This window comes from Salvelinus alpinus, chromosome 22 (genome assembly GCF_045679555.1).
Source record: "Salvelinus alpinus chromosome 22, SLU_Salpinus.1, whole genome shotgun sequence".
In the NCBI taxonomy this organism is placed as follows: Eukaryota; Metazoa; Chordata; class Actinopteri; order Salmoniformes; family Salmonidae; genus Salvelinus; species Salvelinus alpinus.
Window position 1 is genome coordinate 32,212,472 of NC_092107.1, and position 18,246 is coordinate 32,230,717.

General features: G+C 49.5%; 1 protein-coding gene across 2 annotated transcripts in view; it reads left to right on the forward strand.

Annotated features, from left to right (window-relative positions):
- Positions 1-18,246, forward strand: part of LOC139549423 (phosphatidylinositol 4,5-bisphosphate 3-kinase catalytic subunit beta isoform-like) — a 78,143-nt gene that overhangs the window by 33,290 nt on the left and 26,607 nt on the right. The window lies entirely within an intron of this gene.

Below are 18,246 nucleotides of genomic sequence, written 5' to 3' on the forward strand. Positions count from 1 at the left end.
TTTTGCCCTTTCCTCCTCTTTTTCTATCTTCCTCTCGCAATCACTCTGTCCTCCACTCGCTCCCTCTCTCATTCCCTGAGGGAGGTGTGAAAATTCTAAAACTCAGTAATGGAGAGCTCCTTGTTAGAAGAGCTGCTTGTTATTGTGACCTTTGCTGTGAGTGTGTGCAGTCTTTTCCCTATATCCATTTAGCAGTGATGGGCCACTGCTGCTAAATTGTTACCGCCACTTCCAAAAATATGATTGAAAAAGAGATTTGAGAACTAGCACCGAAATCTAAATTTACAGTCAGGGAAATCTAAAATTCCAAAATGTCATGGCATGGGGCTCCCATAATTTTTTTTTTACTGTTTTGAGTCACTCAGAATAAGAAGCCATGTCAGAGTCTGTAGAATTACATTAAATTATCTTCAAACTGCAAATTTTCTCTCAGCCCAGTGACAAAATGTGTCGAGTTAGCAAAAAATTAAATTATACGAATTAAAGAAACTTAAACCACATTGTGGACCACTCAAATTGGGTTTTGAGATTACAAAAAACGTAGTCAAACATGTTACAGGCATCATCTATAATGCATTACATCTATACACATGTATGCATAAACACAAAGTACACTGGATTAAAGGACAAGTGGGCACTTATCCTCCAACCGAGATCTTTCTTTATAAGGTGGCAGGCTGTGTTATGTGCAACTATGAATAGTTAATTATATTTACACAGTGAATTTGTTAATTAGCATAACATTAGCTTTTTTCATTAAAGCTCCTATGGTTGTAATGTAGGTGTAGCTTTGTTTTAACACCATTGGCCTATTTCTATTGCATGTGTTGATAATCCGAGGTGACTTCCAGCAGCCCCTGTGTCATCGTGCCAGGGTTTAATATTCTCTGTGTTTCTGTGTTATACTTCGCAGTGTGTTTGCCAGTAGCCATGTTAAAATTGGGGTCACGAGGTCAGAATTATGACACAGGCGTTGGAGGGGTGGGGCCTCCAGTTGAACACATCTAACACTGCAGCTTACTGCATCCACACAGAGAGAAATGCATATTAACATCATGTCTTGCCATCTCTCAATCTTCTTTCTTGCTGTTTCCTCTCTCCTCATTCCCTCCCCATCTCGTTGTTACTCTTTCTCTCTCTCGCTCTCTCTCCATTCGTTATGTTTGGCAGGAGTGAGTTCTCTGCCTCCACCCAAATGTTCTCCCAGAGGCCTCAGGTTCATGTCAAGTGCAGCCACGCTGCACACTGAGTGGATTCCAAAGACTACATGATATAAGAACAATTTCTGGCTATAGAGCTCATGCATCTGGCTATGGAGCGTTCACGTCTGGCTATGGAGCGTTCACGTCTGGCTATGGAGCGTTCACGTCTGGCTATGGAGCGTTCACGTCTGGCTATGGAGCGTTCACGTCTGGCTATGGAGCGTTCACGTCTGGCTATGGAGCGTTCACGTCTGGCTATGGAGAGTGTAGTGTGTGTCTGGCTATGGAGCGTTCACGTCTGGTTATGGAGCGTTCACGTCTGGCTATGGAGCGTTCACGTCTGGTTATGGAGCGTGTAGTGTGTGTCTGGCTATGGAGCGTTCACGTCTGGCTATGGAGCGTTCACGTCTGGTTATGGAGCGTTCACGTCTGGCTATGGAGCGTGTAGTGTGTGTCTGGCTATGGAGCGTTCACGTCTGGCTATGGAGCGTGTAGTGTGTGTCTGGCTATGGAGCGTTCACGTCTGGTTATGGAGCGTGTAGTGTGTGTCTGGCTATGGAGCGTTCACGTCTGGTTATGGAGCGTGTAGTGTGTGTCTGGCTGTGGAGCGTTCACGTCTGGTTATGGAGCTTGTAGTGTGTGTCTGGCTGTGGAGCGTTCACGTCTGGTTATGGAGCTTGTAGTGTGTGTCTGGCTGTGGAGCGTTCACGTCTGGTTATTGAGCTTGTAGTGTGTGTCTGGCTGTGGAGCGTTCACGTCTGGTTATGGAGCTTGTAGTGTGTGTCTGGCTGTGGAGCGTTCACGTCTGGTTATGGAGCTTGTAGTGTGTGTCTGGCTATGGAGCGTTCACGTCTGGTTATGGAGCTTGTAGTGTGTGTCTGGCTGTGGAGCGTTCACGTCTGGCTGTGGAGCGTTCACGTCTGGTTATGGAGCTTGTAGTGTGTGTCTGGCTATGGAGCGTTCACGTCTGGTTATGGAGCTTGTAGTGTGTGTCTGGCTGTGGAGCGTTCACGTCTGGCTGTGGAGCGTTCACGTCTGGCTGTGGAGCGTTCACGTCTGGCTGTGGAGCGTTCACGTCTGGCTGTGGAGCGTTCACGTCTGGCTGTGGAGCGTTCACGTCTGGCTGTGGAGCGTTCACGTCTGGCTGTGGAGCGCGTGTATCGTGTGTCTGGATTGAGCGTTCACTACTGTATCTGTATCTTCTAGCCGTCGGTGAATGGTCCTTGTTTATGAGTAGGTGTATGTGTTTACATACCACGAAGGAGGGGGGGGTGCCAGACTTGTGTCGTCTCAGAGGGGATATGACACACTGGAACAATCCACCACCAATCTCCCTGCTGTAGTGATGCTGCATCACACAACTGTCATTACACACACACGCTTAGCAGTGTTGTCAGGAACATTTTCAAAGAGTGGGAGATGATTGGTAGAGTGATGTTCAGTATTCAGGCGTGTGTTGAGCATGTGGTATGTCAACTTTAGGCTGTGCTGCTCCTTTCAAAGGTTTTTTCTTCCCTCTACTCCCTACCCCTTCCAATCAGAACCTGCATCTCCATCCCCAGTCTCAGTAGTACTATTATACACAGTCACCCTGCAGCCATAAGTGGGGGGAGGAGAGTTTAGAACAGGCCTTTATGATGTCACAATGGATGGGTTATAGAGTCGGCATGGATGCTTTGATGTCGCAAGAAGCCTTTATGACGTCACTGTGGATGATTTATGATGTCACAATACTTGAGTTTTATGTCACAATGATTTATGATGTCTGCCAGGCCATAACTCTTGGCCAAGTCAGTACCCTCTGATACAGGGGTAAGAGAGAGAGGGGAGAGGGACAGAGCAGAGAGGAGGTAGAGGGGGGTTGCTAAATCCAATATCCTGGGCCATTTCCCCCCAAATGGACAAATACAAGAGATGACACTGATGTTTACCACAGAAACAGGAACAGAGGGAAAACCACAGTGTGTGTGTGTTTTGAGTAAATACAATCAAAGCTTTGCACACACAATGATGTTATCTCCACCATATACAGTACACATCCTCAATACCATCCACTATAGTAGGCCTACTGTGTCCATTTGATTGTTGACCACTGATTTAGCTACAGTAGGCCTACATGTGAACTACAGTAAAGGGTATTTATCATCTTCAGTTTTTTTCTATCATTTCCTGTTGTTATCATATCCTGTCTGAAGTCCACATTCACACTAAATCCACAAGTAGGACTGTCTAGTGATTTCTACATTTTCTGTCATGTTTGAGCAGCATTGAGGGTGGGACTTTCACATACACACACCTTTCACAACCCTCATACACACACCTCACACACACACACACACACACACTCCTAGCACACCTGTTAGGTCAGGCCTCACTGAGTCAGAACCACAGGTTTGCACATATACCAGTGCTACATCAGAATGTGTCCTGGTCACCTACAAGTGCTACCACTGTGTACCACAACACTTCCACAACTCATTGCCCTAATGACCACACTATTCCCCCCCACTCAGCACCCTGCTGACCACACACACACTCTATTTCCCCCCACACAGACACACCATGTACCTCCCCACTCACAAGGGGAGTTAACATGTTCAGAGCGGGAAGGGGTATGACATAGCAACATGTGGGCTGATGTGGATCAGTGTGACTGGATGTGGTCAGTACAGTCCCTAAACCCCCTTCCCCTCCTGAACAGCCCCTCAGCTAGAGGAAACGCTGACTCAGGCTGCACTAGTATATAGAGTGTGTGAGTGAGAATGTTTCCTCATTTACACCAGTATTGTATTTCTAGTGGAGCGCGGGGTGTAGATCCTCTTTCTTAACTTACTGTAATAGTTTTAAGTGTCACAGGGGCCTCATACCTCCACACACACACACACACACACACACACACATACTGTCCCACTGTAGACTAGAGTACTAGAGTGAGACTCCGCGACAGTTTACGAAGAACATAAGGACATAGGTGTTAATAATCAAAGTATTTGTCACAAAGTCGTTGGAGACCTTTTCAATAGAACAGTGTTACCTTGACAACAGTCCTTTCTTTCCACACTGACCATGATGGAATTATTTCATTAAGTGTGACCGTGTAATACGTGTGTCATTTTCTAAGGGTCATTAATATGGACTAGAATGTCCTAGTTCTGCAGTGACTGCTCTGCTATCACAGACACCCTACACTTTCTCCCATACCCTTTACACTGTCATAATGAAATCACACCTGTATGTCTCACACACAGTCAACTCACGATCCCAGGGAAATCTTCTCATCCGGTTAACTCAACCTGTGAGACTTGCATTTAGGTATGTTCATTTAGCTACAGTTGAAGTCGGAAGTTTAAAGTCATTAAAACTCTTTTTTTCAACCACTCCACAAATTTCTTGTTAACAGACTATAGTTTTGGCAAGCCGGTTGGGACATCTACTTTGTGCATGACACAATTTTTCCAACAATTGTTTACAGACAGATTATTTCACTTATAATTCACTATCACAATTCCAGTGGGTCAGAAGTTTACATACACTAAGTTGACTGTGCCTTTTAAACAGCTTGGGAAATTCCAGAAAAGGTTGTCATGGCTTTAGAAGCTTCTGATCGGATAATTGACATCATTTGAGTCAATTGGAGGTGTACCTGTGGATGTATTTCAAGGCCTACCTTCAAACTCAGTGCCTCTTTGCTTGACATCATGGGAAAATCAAAAGAATGATTTCCAAGAACTCAGAAAACAATTGTAGACCTCCACAAGTCTGGTTCATCCTTGGCAGCAATTTCCAAACGCCTGAAGGTACCACGTTCATATGTACAAAAATAGTACGCAAGTAAAAACACCATGGGACCACGTAGTCGTCATACCGCTCAGGAAGGAGACTCGTTCTGTCTCCTAGAGATGAACGTACTTTGGTGTGAAAAGTGCAACTCAATCCCAGAACAACAGCAAAGGACCTTGTGAAAATGCTGGAAGAAGCTGGTACAAAAGTATCTATATCCACAGTAAACAAGTCCTGTATCGACAGAACCTGAAAGGCCGCTCAGCAAGGAAGAAGCCACTGCTCCAAAACCGCCATAAAAAAGCCAGTCTGTTTGCAACTGCACATGGGGACAAAGATTCTACTTTTTGGAGAAATGTCCTCTTGTCTGATGAAACAAAAATAGAACTGTTTGGCCATAATGACCATTGGTTTGTTTGGAGAAAAAAGGGGGAGGCTTGCAAATCTTGCAAGCCGAAGAACACCATCCCAAACGTGAAGCACGGGGGTGGCAGCATCAAGTTCTGGGGGTGCTTTGCTGCAGGAGGGACTGGTGCACTTCACAAAATAGATGGCATCATGAGGAGGAAATGTATGTGGATATATTGAAGCAATATCTCAAGACATCAGTCAGGAAGTTGAAGCTTGGCCTCAAATGGGTCTTCCAAATGGACAATGACCCCAAGCATACTTCCAAAGTTGTGGCAAAATGGCTTAAGGACAACAAAGTCAAGGGATTGGAGTGGCCAACACAAAGCCCTGACCTCAATCCCATAGAAAATGTGTGGGCAGAACTGAAAAATCGTGTTTGAGCAAGGAGGCCTACAAACCTGACTCAGTTACTCAAGCTCTGTCAGGAGGAATGGGCCAATTCACCCAACTTATTGTGGGAAGCTTTTGGAAGGCTACCCGAAACATTTGCCACAAGTTAAACAATTTAAAGGCAATTCTACCAAATACTAATTGACTGTATGGTTTTACTACTGACCCACTGGGAATGTGATGAAAGAAATAAAAGCTGAAATAAATCATTATCTACTATTATTCTGACATTTCACATTCTTAAAACAAAGTGGTGATCCTAACTGACCTAAGACAGGGACTTTTTACTTGGATTAAATGTCAGGAATTGTGAAATACTGATTTTTAAATGTATTTGGCTAAGGTGTTGGTAAACTTCCAACTTCAACTGTATGTTCATTTAGCTAAGTTCGGGACACATGTATCACACGTTTTGTATTCAGTCCCCAGTGTTAAATTTCTTACAGAAATACCGGGCCGGCTCCAGGTATAAGTGGACGCTTAGGGCTGCTAGTGGAATTTCAAGAAATGTAGCTTTAAAACGGCAAAAAAAGATCTTTCGAAGATGGCGTAGCAGTCAGACGTCTTTGTCTTGTCTCGTCCCATGTATATATCGTTTTATATATTTTTCTTCGCATTCTTTTTAATATTTTTCCTAAACATCAACTTCAAAATACTCTCCTGCATCCCGCCTCACCCAATGTGGTGTGGATCTGTTTTTTTCTAAAGTATTTTTTTTAACCTCTGATCTGGAATACCTCAACTGAAGCTAGCTAGCTAACTAGCTACCAGCTATCAGTCAGCTAACCACTGTTAGCGGTCATCAGCTAACCTTTAGCTCGGAAAGCTCTCGCCAGTTTGTGCAACGCGTTTCAATCCAGAGCATACTGGACCTATTTTTCTCTCCATATCCCCGGGTTCCAACCGCAAACTCTGAAACTTTTCATCTGGATCATGGCAGCTAGCTAACCGCAACCCGGGTTGACTACTCCTGGCTCACGTTTCCGTCCCAGGGCAAGCACCAACTAGCATGGAGCCAGCCCATGCTTGACCCATCTCGCGGCTAGGGCTCTTGGGCTACTCCTGAAGCCCACTCCTCGGCTACAATATCCGGACCCCTTCTACTGCCGATACGGGGCACGGAACCCCGCCGATCCTTCACGACTGGAATACCGGCATAATCTGCCCGAGGATCCCAACAGGCCCCTCAGGCGCGACGTCCCCTGAAGGCCCATTCTGCTAACCGCGGCCTGCTAGCTATCTAGAGCATATTGGACTGTTAGCTGATCCATCGGCCAGTTTCCTGGACCACTATACCCATTTTGCCAATTGGACTCGGACCCCTCTGCTACTTGGAACCCTACTATTTCCACGACTGGTCTATCGACATCACCGCATGAGGAGGCAAAAACAGACTTTCCCCCATCGCGACGTCCCTCTAAGGCCCTTATGTTAGCTTGTTAGCACCGGCCTGCTAACTACTAGCTTGCTAGCCCCGGCCTGCTAACTGTCTGAATCGCCGTGTACCCAGCCAGCCCAACCACTCACTGGACCCATACTATCACTTGGCTACGCATGCTTCTCCCTAATATCTATATGCCTTGTCCATTACTGTCCTGGTTAGTGATTATTGTCTTATTTCATTGTAGAGTCTATAGCTCTGCTCAATATGCCTTAACCAACCATGTTGTTCCACCTCCCACATATGCGTTGACATCACCTGGTTTAAACGTCTCTAGAGACTATATCTCTCTCATCATTACTCAATGCCTAGGTTTAACTCCAATGTACTCTCTTCCTACCATACCTTTGTCTGTACATTATGCCTTGAATCTATGCTATCGTGCCCAGAAACCTGCTCCCTTTACTCTCTGTTCCGAACGTGCTAGACGGCCAGTTCTCAGAGCCTTTAGCCGTACCCTTATCCTACTTCTCCTCTGTTCCTCTGGTGATATAGAGGTTAATCCAGAACCTGCAGTGCCTAGCTCCACTCCTACTCACCAGGTGCTCTCATTTGTTGACTTCTGTAACCGTAAAAGCCTTGGTTTCATGCATTTTAACATTAGAAGCCTACTCTCTAAGTTTGCTTTAGCACATTCTGCCAACCCGTATGTCTTAGCCGTGTCTGAATCCTGGCTTAGAAAAAACACCAAAAACCCTGAAATTTCCATCCCTAACTATAATATTTTCCGCCAAGATAGAACTGCCAAAGGGGGCGGTGTTGCAATCTACTGCAAAGAGAGAACTCTGCAGGCTATCTTACTATTCAGGTCTGTACCAAAACAATTTGACCTTCTCCTTCTAAAAATGCACCTTTCCAGAAACAAGTCTCTCACCGTTGCCGCTTGCTATAGACCACCCTCTGCCCCCAGCTGTGCCCTGGACACCATATGTGAATTGATTGCCCCCCATCTATCTTCTGAGCTCGTGCTGCTAGGTGACCTAAACTGGGACATGCTTAACACCCCGGCCACCCTACAATCTGAGCTTGATGCCCTCAATCTCAGACAAATTATCAATGAACCTACCAGGTACAACCTCAAAGCTGTAAACGCGAGCACCCTCATAGATATCATCCTAACTAACTCGCCCTCCAAATACACCTCTGCTGTTTTCAACCAAGATCTCAGCGATCACTGCCTCATTGCCTGCATCCGTAATGGGTCTGCGGTCAAACGACCACCACTCATCACTGTCAAACGCTCCCTAAAACACTTCAGCGACCTGGCCGGGGTATCCTGGAATGACATTGACCTCATCCTGTCAGTAGATGATGCCTGGCTATTCTTTAAAAATTCCTTCCTCACCATCTTAAATAAGCATGCTCCATTCAAAAAATGTAGAACTAGGAATAGATATTGCCCTTGGTTCACTTCAGACCTGTCTGCCCTCGACCAGCACAAAAACATCCTGTGGCGTTCTGCATTAGCATCGAATAGCCCCCGTGATATGCAACTTTTCATGGAAGTTAGGAACCAATATACACAGGCAGTTAGGAAAGCTAAGGCTAGCTTTTTCAAACAGAAATTTGCATCCTGTAGTACAAACTCAAAGTTCTGGGACACTGTAAAGTCCATGGAGAATAAGAGCACCTCCTCTCAGCTGCCCACTGCACTGAGGCTAGGAAACACTGTCACTACTGATAAATCCAAAATAATTGAGAATTTCAATAAGCATTTTTCTACGACTGGCCATGCTTTCCACCTGGCTACCCCTACCCCGGTCAACAGCCCTGCGCTCCCCACAGCAACTCGCCCAAACCTCCCCCACTTCTCCTACACCCAAATCCAGATAGCTGATGTTCTGAAAGAGCTGCAAAATCTGGACCCCTACAAATCAGCCGGGCTAGACAATCTGGACCATCTTTCTAAAACTATCTGCCGAAATTATTGCAACCCCTATTACTAACCTGTTCAACCTCTCTTTCCTATCGTCTGAGAATCCCATAGATTGGAAAGCTGCTGCGGTCATCCCCCTCTTCAAAGGGGGAGACACTCTAGACCCAAACTGCTACAGACCTATATCTATTCTACCCTGCCTTTCTAAGGTCTTTGAAAGCTAAGTTAACAAACAGATTACCGTCCATTTCGAATCTCACTGTACCTTCTCCGCTATGCAATCTGGTTTCAGGGCTGGTCATGGGTGCACCTCAGCGACGCTCAAGGAACTAAACGATATCATAACCGCCATCGATAAGAGACATTACTGTGCAGCCGTATTCATTGACCTGGCTAAGGCTTTCGACGCTGTCAATCACCACATTCTTATTGGCAGACTCAACAGTCTTGGTTTCTCAAATGATTTCCTCACTTGGTTCACCAAATACTTCTCAGATAGAGTTCAATATGTCAAATTGGTGGGCCTGTTGTCCGGACCTCTGGCAGTCTCTATGGGAGTGCCACAGGGTTCAATTCTTGGGCCGACTCTCTTCTCTGTATACATTAATGATGTCGCTCTCGCTGCTGGTGATTCTTTGATCCACCTTTACGCAGACGACACCATTCTGTATACCTCTGGCCCTTCGTTGGACGCTGTGTTAACTAACCTCCAGATGAGCTTCAATGCCATACAACTCTCCTTCCGTGGCCTCCAACTGCTCTTAAATGCTTGTAAAACTAAATTCATGCTCTTCAACCGATCGCTGCCCGCACCTGCCCTCCCATCCAGCATCACCACTCTGGACGGTTCTGACTAGACTGGTTAGACTGTAAACTCTCCTTCCAGACTCACATTAAACATCTCCAATCCAAAATTAAATTTAGAATCGGCTTCCTATTTCGCAACAAAGCATCCTTCACTCATGCTGCCAAACATACCCTCGTAAAACTGACCATCCTACCGATCCTTGACTTCGGCGATGTCATTTACAAAATAGCCTCCAACACTCTATTCAACAAATTGGATGCAGTCTATCACAGTGCCATCTGTTTTGTCACCAAAGCCCCATATACTACCCACCACTGCGACCTGTATGCTCTCGTTGGCTGGCCCTCGCTTCATACTTGTTGCCAAATTCACTGGCTCCAGGTCATCTACAAGTCTCTGCTAGGTAAAGCCCTGCCTTATCTCAGCTCACGGGTCACCATAGCAGCACCCACCCGTCACCCCCAAAGCCAAATCTTCCTTTGGCCGCGTCTCCTTCCAGTTCTCTGCTGCCAATGACTGGAACGAGCTGCAAAAATCTCTGAAGCTGGAGACTCATACCTCCCTCACTAGCTTTAAGCACCAGCTATCAGAGCAGATCACTGCACCTGTACATAGCTCATCTGTAAATAGCCCATCCAATCTACGTCATCCCCATACTGTATTTATTTATTTATCTTGCTCCTTTGCACCCCAGTATCATCTTGCACATTCATCTTCTGCACATCCTACCATTCCAGTGATTAATTGCTATATTGTAATTACTTTGCCACCATGGCCTATTTATTGCCTTACCTCTCTTATCCTACCTTATCTGCACATACTGTATATAGACTTTTTATACTGTATTATTGGCTGTATGTTTGTTTATTCCATGTGTAACTCTGTGTTGTTGTATGTGTCGAACTGCTTTGCTTTATCTTGGCCAGGTCGCAGTTGCAAATGAGAACTTGTTCTCAACTAGCCTACCTGGTTAAATATAGGTAAAAATAAAATCTCTCCACCCCATAGCAAAATGGGTAGAATTGCAGGAAATTAGCTTTAAAACTGCACATTTTCAGAAAGCTTGCTTTAAAACTGACATTTTCTCTCCACCCCGTGGAAAAATGTGTAGAACTGTAGGAAAATTACTTGAAATCAGATTCTTTAAAGATTTTTTTTGTCTCCCGTCAAGAGGGGGGCCCCTAAAAGGTTTCGCCCACGAGGTGGGTGGGCCTGTCATGCAAAATACGGTCATCTTTTTAGTTAGTTTTTTAATAGTTTAAACAGCTGAATTGTTGCAAAAATCTGCTTTATTTACATAGTGGGGATGAAAATAATGTAATTTTTGCTGTAATCTCTAGAATTCGGTGTATTAGGTCATCACACCGTTGATATAGCAACGGACGCTAATAGTTTATTGAATCCCATTGTGACGCGGGGGGACACTTTCTGGCATGACAGGCACGCCAACCAAAAGACTAGGGCAGGCCATGCGCATACACACCAATTCTCTGACACACTTAATTTGCCCATTTGCTGTTTCCACAGATATTCTGTGTGTTTTTATAACTATGTCAAATGTCGACCGCATTATCTACCAAGGGAATTCTCTTCGATTATAATCACAGCCGTATATATTCCCCCCCAAGCAGACACATCGATGGCCCTGAACGAACTTTATCTGACTCTGTAAACTGGAAATCACACACCCTGAGGCTGCATTCATCGTAGCTGGGGATTTTAACAAGGCTAATCTGAAAACAAAACTCCCTAAATTCTATCAGCATATCGATTGTGCTACCAGGGCTTGTAAAACCCTGGATCATTGATATTCTAATTTCCGCAACGCATATAAGGCCCTCCCCCGCCCTCCTTTCGGAAAAGCTGACCACGACTCCATTTTGTTGCTTCCAGCCTACAAACAGAAACTAAAACAAGAAGCTCCAGCGCTCAGGTCTGTTCGACGCTGGTCCGACCAATCTGATTCCACGCTTCAAGACTGCTTCGATCACGTGGATTGGGATATGTTCCGCATTGCGTCCAACAACAACATTGACGAATACGCTGATTCGGTGAGCGAGTTCATTAGAAAGTGCATCGGCGACGTAATACCCACAGCAACGATTAAAACATTCCCAAACCAGAAACCGTGGATTGATGGCAGCATTCGCGTGAAACTGAAAGCGCGAACCACTGCTTTTAACCAGGGCAAGGTGACCGGAAACATGACCGAATACAAACAGTGTAGCTATTCCCTCCGCAAGGCAATCAAACAAGCTAAGTGCCAGTATAGAGACAAAGTAGAGTCGCAATTCAACAGCTCAGACACGAGAGGTATGTGGCAGGGTCTACAGTCAATCACGGACTACAAAAAGAAAACCAGCCCCGTCGCGGACCACGATGTCTTGCTCCCAGACAGACTAAGGACAATACAGTGCCACTGACACGACCCGCTACCAAAACCTGCGTGCTCTCCTTCACTGCAGCCGAGGTGAGTAAAACATTTAAACGTGTTAACCCTCGCAAGGCTGCAGGCCCAGACGGCATTCCCAGCCGCGTCCTCAGAGCATGCGCAGACCAGCAGGCTGGTGTGTTTACGGACATATTCAATCAATCCTTATCCCAGTCTGCTGTTCCCACATGCTTCAAGAGGGCCACCATTGTTCCTGTTCCCAAGAAAGCTAAGGTAACTGAGCTAAACGACTACCGCCCCGTAGCACTCACTTCCGTCATCATGAAGTGCTTTGAGAGACTAGTCAAGGACCATATCACCTCCACCCTACCTGACACCCTAGACCCACTCCAATTTGCTTACCGACCCAATAGGTCCACAGACGACGCAATCGCAACCACACTGCACACTGCCCTAACCCATCTGGACAAGAGGAATACCTATGTGAGAATGCTGTTCATCGACGACAGCTCAGCATTTAACACCATAGTACCCTCCAAACTCGTCATCAAGCTCGAGACCCTGGGTCTCGACCCCGCCCTGTGCAACTGGGTACTGGACTTCCTGACGGGCCGCCCCCAGGTGGTGAGGGTAGGTAACAACATCTCCAACCCGCTGATCCTCAACACTGGGGCCCCACAAGGGTGCGTTCTGAGCCCTCTCCTGTACTCCCTGTTCACCCACGACTGCGTGGCCATGCACGCCTCCAAATCAATCATCAAGTTTGCGGACGACACTACAGTGGTAGGCTTGATTACCAACAACGACGAGACGGCCTACAGGGAGGAGGTGAGGGCCCTCGGAGTGTGGTGTCAGGAAAATAACCTCACACTCAACGTCAACAAAACAAAGGAGATGATTGTGGACTTCAGGAAACAGCAGAGGGAGACCCCCCTATCCACATCGACGGGTCAGTAGTGGAGAAGGTGGAAAGTTTTAAGTTCCTCGGTGTACACATCACGGACAAACTGAATTGGTCCACCCACACAGACAGCGTTGTGAAGAAGGCGCAGCAGCGCCTCTTCAACCTCAGGTGAAGAAATTCGGCTTGTCACCAAAAGCACTCACAAACTTCTACAGATGCACAATCGAGAGCATCCTGTCGTGCTGTATCACCGCATGGTACTGCAACTGCTCCACCCACAACCGTAAGGCTCTCCAGAGGGTAGTGAGGTCTGCACAACGTATCACCGGGGGCAAACTACCTGCCCTCCAGGACACCTACACCACCCGATGTCACAGGAAGGCCATAAAGATCATCAAGGACAACAACCACCCAAGCCACTGCCTGTTCACCCCGCTATCATCCAGAAGGCGAGGTCAGTACAGGTGCATCAAAGCAGGGACCGAGAGACTGAAAAACAGCTTCTATCTCAAGGCCATCAGACTGTTAAACAGCCACCACTAACATTTAGTGGCTGCTGCTAACATACTGACTCAACTCCAGCCACTTTAATAATGGAAATTTATGGAAATTTTTGTAAAAATTTATCACTAGCCACTTTTAAACAATGCCACTTAATATAATGTTTACATGCCCTACATTACTCATCTCATATGTATATGTATATACTGTACTCTATCATCTACTGCATCTTGCCGTCTTTATGTAATACATGTATCACTAGCCACTTTAAACTATGCCACTTTATGTTTATATACCCTACATTACTCATCTCATATGTATATACTGTACTCTATACCATCTACTGCATCTTGCCTATGCCGTTCTGTACCATCACTCATTCATATATCTTTATGTACATATTCTTTATCCCTTTACACTTGTGTGTATAAGGTAGTAGTTGTGGAATTGTTAGGTTAGATTACTCGTTGGTTATTACTGCATTGTCGGAACTAGAAGCACAAGCATTTCGCTACACTCGCATTAACATCTGCTAACCATGTATATGTGACAAATAAAATTTGATTTGATTTGGATATGTGAGGTTCTAGTCCCCTCAGGCCTGTCCTCTGTTCTCACACCAGCTCCTCCCCTCTCCCCCCGGCCTGTCCTCTGTTCTCACACCAGCTCCTCCCCTCTCCCCCCGGCCTGTCCTCTGTTCTCACACCAGCCCCTCCCCTCTCCCCCCCGGCCTGTCCTCTGTTCTCACACCAGCTCCTCCCCTCTCCCCCCGGCCTGTCCTCTGTTCTCACACCAGCTCCTCCCCTCTCCCCCCGGCCTGTCCTCTGTTCTCACACCAGCTCCTCCCCTCTCCCCCCGGCCTGTCCTCTGTTCTCACACCAGCCCCTCCCCTCTCCCCCCGGCCTTTCCACTGTTCTCACACCAGCCCCTCCCCTCTCCCCCCGGCCTTTCCACTGTTCTCACACCAGCCTCTCCCCCCGGCCTGTCCTCTGTTCTCACACCAGCCCCTCCCCTCTCCCCCCCGGCCTGTCCTCTGTTCTCACACCAGCCCCTCTCCCTCAGGCCTGTCCTCTATTCTCACACCCTCCCCTCTCCCCCCGGCCTGTCCTCTGTTCTCACACCCTCCCCTCTCCCCCCGGCCTGTCCTCTGTTCTCACACCCTCCCCTCTCCCCCCGGCCTGTCCTCTGTTCTCACACCCTCCCCTCTCCCCCCGGTCTGTCCTCTGTTCTCACACCAGCCCCTCCCCTCTCCCCCCGGCCTGTACTCTGTTCTCACACCAGCCTCTCCCCTCTCCCCCCGGCCTGTCCTCTGTTCTCACACCAGCCCCTCTCCCCCCCGGCCTGTCCTCTGTTCTCACACCAGCCCCTCTCCCTCAGGCCTGTCCTCTGTTCTCACACCCTCCCCTCTCCCCCCGGCCTGTCCTCTGTTCTCACACCCTCCCCTCTCCCCCCGGCCTGTCCTCTGTTCTCACACCCTCCCCTCTCCCCCCGGCCTGTCCTCTGTTCTCACACCCTCCCCTCTCCCCCCGGCCTGTCCTCTGTTCTCACACCCTCCCCTCTCCCCCCGGCCTGTCCTCTGTTCTCACACCACACCCTCCCCTCTCCCCCCGGCCTGTCCTCTGTTCTCACACCAGCCCCTCCCCTCTCCGCCCCGGCCTGTCCTCTGTTCTCACACCAGCCCCTCTCCCTCAGGCCTGTCCTCTATTCTCACACCCTCCCCTCTCCCTCAGGCCTGTCCTCTATTCTCACACCCTCCCCTCTCCCCCCGGCCTGTCCTCTGTTCTCACACCCTCCCCTCTCCCCCCGGCCTGTCCTCTGTTCTCACACCCTCCCCTCTCCCCCCGGCCTGTCCTCTGTTCTCACACCCTCCCCTCTCCCCCCGGCCTGTACTCTGTTCTCACACCAGCCTCTCCCCTCTCCCCCCGGCCTGTCCTCTGTTCTCACACCAGCCCCTCCCCTCTCCCCCCCGGCCTGTCCTCTGTTCTCACACCAGCCCCTCTCCCTCAGGCCTGTCCTCTGTTCTCACACCCTCCCCTCTCCCCCCGGCCTGTCCTCTGTTCTCACACCCTCCCCTCTCCCCCCGGCCTGTCCTCTGTTCTCACACCCTCCCCTCTCCCCCCGGCCTGTCCTCTGTTCTCACACCCTCCCCTCTCCCCCCCGGCCTGTCCTCTGTTCTCACACCCTCCCCTCTCCCCCCCGGCCTGTCCTCTGTTCTCACACCCTCCCCTCTCCCCCCGGCCTGTCCTCTGTTCTCACACCCTCCCCTCTCCCCCCGGCCTGTCCTCTGTTCTCACACCCTCCCCTCTCCCCCCGGCCTGTCCTCTGTTCTCACACCCTCCCCTCTCCCCCCGGCCTGTCCTCTGTTCTCACACCCTCCCCTCTCCCCCCGGCCTTTCCTCTGTTCTCACACCAGCCCCTCCCCTCTCCCCCCGGCCTGTCCTCTGTTCTCACACCAGCCCCTCTCCGCCCCGGCCTGTCCTCTGTTCTCACACCCGCCCCTCTCCCCCCCGGCCTGTCCTCTGTTCTCACACCCTCCCCTCTCCCCCCGGCCTGTCCTCTGTTCTCACACCCTCCCCTCTCCCCCCGGCCTGTCCTCTGTTCTCACACCCCCCCCTCTCCCCCCGGCCTGTCCTCTGTTCTCACACCCTCCCCTCTCCCCCCGGCCTGTCCTCTGTTCTCACACCCTCCCCTCTCCCCCCGGCCTGTCCTCTGTTCTCACACCCTCCCCTCTCCCCCCCGGCCTGTCCTCTGTTCTCACACCCTCCCCTCTCCCCCCGGCCTGTCCTCTGATCTCACACCCTCCCCTCTCCCCCCGGCCTGTCCTCTGTTCTCACACCCTCCCCTCTCCCCCCGGCCTTTCCTCTGTTCTCACACCAGCCCCTCCCCTCTCCCCCCGGCCTGTCCTCTGTTCTCACACCAGCCCCTCTCCGCCCCGGCCTGTCCTCTGTTCTCACACCAGCCCCTCTCCCTCAGGCCTGTCCTCTGTTCTCACACCTTCCCCTCTCCCCCCGGCCTGTCCTCTGTTCTCACACCCTCCCCTCTCCCCCCGGCCTGTCCTCTGTTCTCACACCCCTCCCCTCTCCCCCCGGCCTGTCCTCTGTTCTCACACCCTCCCCTCTCCCCCCGGCCTGTCCTCTGTTCTCACACCCTCCCCTCTCCCCCCGGCCTGTCCTCTGTTCTCACACCCTCCCCTCTCCCCCCGGCCTGTCCTCTGTTCTCACACCCTCCCCTCTCCCCCCGGCCTGTCCTCTGTTCTCACACCCTCCCCTCTCCCCCCGGCCTGTCCTCTGTTCTCACACCCTCCCCTCTCCCCCCGGCCTGTCCTCTGTTCTCACACCCTCCCCTCTCCCCCCGGCCTGTCCTCTGTTCTCACACCAGCCTCCCCTCTCCCCCCGGCCTGTCCTCTGTTCTCACACCAGCCCCTCTCCGCCCCGGCCTGTCCTCTGTTCTCACACCAGCCCCTCTCCCTCAGGCCTGTCCTCTGTTCTCACACCTTCCCCTCTCCCCCCGGCCTGTCCTCTGTTCTCACACCCTCCCCTCTCCCCCCGGCCTGTCCTCTGTTCTCACACCCTCTCCTCTCCCCCCGGCCTGTCCTCTGTTCTCACACCAGCCCCTCCCCTCTCCCCCCGGCCTGTACTCTGTTCTCACACCAGCCTCTCCCCTCTCCCCCCGGCCTGTCCTCTGTTCTCACATCAGCTCCCTCTCCCTGTGAAACCTGACCCAGAATCAGACCTCTGGCTGGCTGGCTTCCATCATGCACCTGGTAACCCTGCTCACCTGGAGTGTGTGTGTGTGTGTGGCAGTGTGTGGCAGAAGCAGACATGTCAGGCAGCTCCATCCATGCCATAGTATGTCGTTGTACAGCACACCCATTGCAATTGCCGCCAGTCTACTGATGTCCAGTGTGTGTTTCCTCATGTTAGTTGTGACTGTGTCAGACAGACGCACTGTGGTGTCACGTTTCCTTTCATGTGTGTAACTGGGCTCCTCCATGACGTCACCCTCTGGCTTCCTGCATTGTTTGTCTGAGACAGGCGTTCAACTGCACATTTGACGAGGTGCTTAGTAGAGTTGGGGGATATGGACAAAAATCCATGGGACGATGAATTACCTGAATTGATGAGATAACGAGAAATAGAACAATGCGTTTAAACTACTACTACTAGTTTGATGGTTGTATCACCATCAATTGTCATATTAACAATCACCCATATCAGCAAACTTATTTCATTTCAAACTTCACATTTCTCTAGTATAGGCTACTTATCATAATGAATGACATCAGCAAAATGCCTGCGATAAGTGATCGATATGGTCGCTGTTGATCCTTTTTTGTTTATCGTCCCAGTTCTAGTGCTTAGTTCTACAACTTACCAATGGGTCGGTGTGTGTGTTTACTTAGCCCCGTCTTGATGGCTCAGTAATTGTCTCTCTGAGAGAATGGCCCAGTTCTAGTTCAGAGTGTTGAATGGCAGTCAAAGAACAGTTGTATCTGCATAGCTGATCATGTTAAGTGGCCAAGATGGTGGCTCCAAATGGGC